General features: G+C 39.4%; 1 pseudogene; it reads right to left on the bottom strand.

The window, feature by feature from the left end:
* Window positions 1-1537: 1537 nt before the first annotated feature.
* LOC710097 (small ribosomal subunit protein uS13 pseudogene) lies at window positions 1538-2037 on the bottom strand (annotated as a pseudogene).
* Between the last annotated feature and the right edge of the window lie 936 nt (window positions 2038-2973).

The raw sequence follows: 2973 nt of genomic DNA, 5'->3' as shown, positions 1-2973 counted from the left end.
ACTTTGTTACATATTACAGTTGTACTGTATTGTGAGATAATTGTGAATTCACATGCAGTTATAAGAAATGTTACAGAAAGATCCTGTGTAGTTTTTACACAATTTTCCCCAATGGTAACATCAGGCATTACTATAGCACAGTATTGAAATATAAAATTGACATTGATAAAATCTATCAAACATTCACATTTCACCAGTTATACATGAACTCATTTATGTGCATGTGTATTTAGTACTCTACAATTTTATTATATGTGTAGATGAGTGTGACAACTACCATGGTTGATGTAAAGAATTTCATCCCAAAGATTCCCTATGCTACCCATTACAGCTACAGTCACCTCCATCTCTGCATATAGTGGAACCTTATGTGATCTAGGGATTTCCAAAACTGAAGTCTGTCCAGGAACTCATTTTGAAATGTGGACAAGACAAGGTCAAGGTTAAGTTCATCCTTCTGACAGACAACACAGTGATTGAGGGGCACCTGGGGAAGTTTGGTGTTATTTGCTTGGAAGACCTCTTTCATGAAATTGCCTTCCCGAGGAGGCATTTCCAGATCTCATGGTTCTTGCATCCTGTCCACCTCTCAGTGGCACATCATGCTACTAAACAGAGTGAGCTTCCACAAGGAGATGGGCTCACCTGGCTATCGGGGTGAATGCATCAATCGACTCATCTACCAGTTGAACTACGCCCTGGTGAGGCAGGGCTGAAAACTGCCCTTGGGTTGACTTTTGATGGGCCATGCCTTGCCACTTAAAAATTCTTTTCGCATTTACTAGTATTTAAGAGTAACCTTGACACTGGGAGAAAAGAAGAGGCTGGTACTAATACATTGAGACCTGCTGTGAGCGATGAATGCCTGATTAGGACATGGAGGTATGCATAGCCTAACTGTTATAGGCTTTAAAATGTTGAGTAATTAAAAACTGTATTGCTGCAGTCATTCAGATGGAAATGGGGAAGGAATAATATTAATAACTTATTTCAAAAGGACTGGAAGATGTGAACCATCTATTTCGCTGAAGAAATTGTAACTCTTTGAAATTACTTTTTATTGCTGTTGTTATTACTCTTAGGTGCTAATCTGCAGTAAATTTTTATCAATGAAGTGGAAAAGTAAATAAATACATAAATAGGGAATCCTGTCTCTATTGCTTGTTTTTGCTAGGGTTGTTGAAGATCAGATGGTTGTAGGTGTGCAGCGTTATTTCTGAATTCTCTATTCTGTTCCATTGATTTATGTGTCTGTTTTTGTACCAGTACTGTGCTGTTTTTTTACTATAGCCTTGCAGTATAGTTCGAAGTCAGGTGGTGTGATGCCTCCAGTTTTGTTCTTTTTGTTTAGGATTGTCTTGGCTATGTGGGTTGTTTGTGGTTATATATGAATTTTAAAATAGTTTTTTTCTAATACGGTGAAGAATGTCATTGGTAGTTTAATGAGAATAGCATTTAATCTATAAATTACTTTGGGAAGTATGGCTTTTTTTATTTTGGTATATAAACTGTTTATTAACAGACAAGGCCTACAGACTTATTTCTTCTTGGACACACCCATGGTGCAGTCACGGTGGCCATGGTCTTGGTGTGCTAACCTCAGACACGAAGGCCCCAGAAGTGGCACAGCCCTCTACGGGCCTGAATCTTCTTCAGTCGCTCCAGGTCTTCACGGAGCTTGTTGTCCAGACCATTGGCTAGGACCTGGCTATATTTTCCATCCTTTACATCCTTCTGTCTGTTCAAGAACCAGTCTGGGATCTTGTACTGGCTGGATTCTGTGTAATGGTGATCACACGTTCCACCTCATCCTCAGTGAGTTCTCCCGCCCTCTTGGTGAGGTCAATGTCTGCTTTCCTCAACACCACATGAGCATGTCTTCGGTCTACACCCTTAATGGCAGTGATGGCAAAGGCTATTTTCCGCCGCCCATCGATGTTGGTGTTGAGTACTCGCAAAATATGCTGGAACTTTTCAGGGATCACTAGAGACATGGCGGCAGCACAAGCGGAGGCGTGTAGGCCTCCTGTGGAAGAGCAGTATGGCCATTTTTAAGATGTTGATTCTTCCTATCCAAGACTGTAGAATGTTTTCCATTTGTTTGTGTCCTCTCTGATTTCCTTGAGCAATGTTTTGTAGTTTTCCTTGAAGGACCTCTTTCCTTGAAGAGGTCCTTTACTTCCCTTGTTTGCTGTATTCCTAGGTATTTTATTCTTTTTGTAGCAATTGTTAATGGGGATTCATTCATGATTTGGCTCTCGCTTGCCTGTTGTTGGTGTATAGCAATGCTAGTGTTTTTTGCACATTGATTTTCTATCCTGAGACATTGCTGAAATTGTTTACCAGTTTAAGAAGATTTGGGGCTGAAATTGTGGGGTTTTCTAGGTATAGGGTAATGTCATCAGTAAACAAAGATAATTTGACTTCCTCGCTTCCTATTTGAGTATGCTTTATTTCTTTCTCTTGCCTAATTGCCCTGGCCAGAAACTCCAATACTATGTTCAATAAGAGTGGTGACAGAGGGCATCCTTGTCTCATGTCAGTTTTCAAGGGGAATGCTACCAGCTTTTGCCCATTTAGTATGATATTGGTTGTGGGTTTGTAATATATGGCTCTTATTATTTTGAAATATGTTTCTTCAATACCAGTTTATTGAGAGTTTTTAACATGAAAGGATGTTGAATTTTATCGAATGCTTTTTCTGAATCTATTGATATAATCATGTAGATTTTGCCTTTAGTTCTGTCAATGTGGTGAATTACGCTTATTGATCTGCATATGTTGAACCAACCTTGCGTCTATGGGGTGAAGCCAAATAGATGATGGTGTATCAGCTATTTGATATGCTGCTGGGTTTGGTTTGCCAGTATTTTATTGAGAATTTTTGCATTGATGTTTATCAGGAACATTGGACTGAAGTTTCCTTTTTTTGTTGTATCTCTGCCAGGTTTTGGTATCAGGATGATACTGGCC

The sequence above is a fragment of the Macaca mulatta genome, chromosome X (assembly GCF_049350105.2).
Source record: "Macaca mulatta isolate MMU2019108-1 chromosome X, T2T-MMU8v2.0, whole genome shotgun sequence".
Lineage (NCBI taxonomy): Eukaryota > Metazoa > Chordata > Mammalia > Primates > Cercopithecidae > Macaca > Macaca mulatta.
The sequence above is the reverse complement of the archived record's forward strand: the minus strand, read 5'-3'. Positions and strand labels throughout refer to the sequence as shown.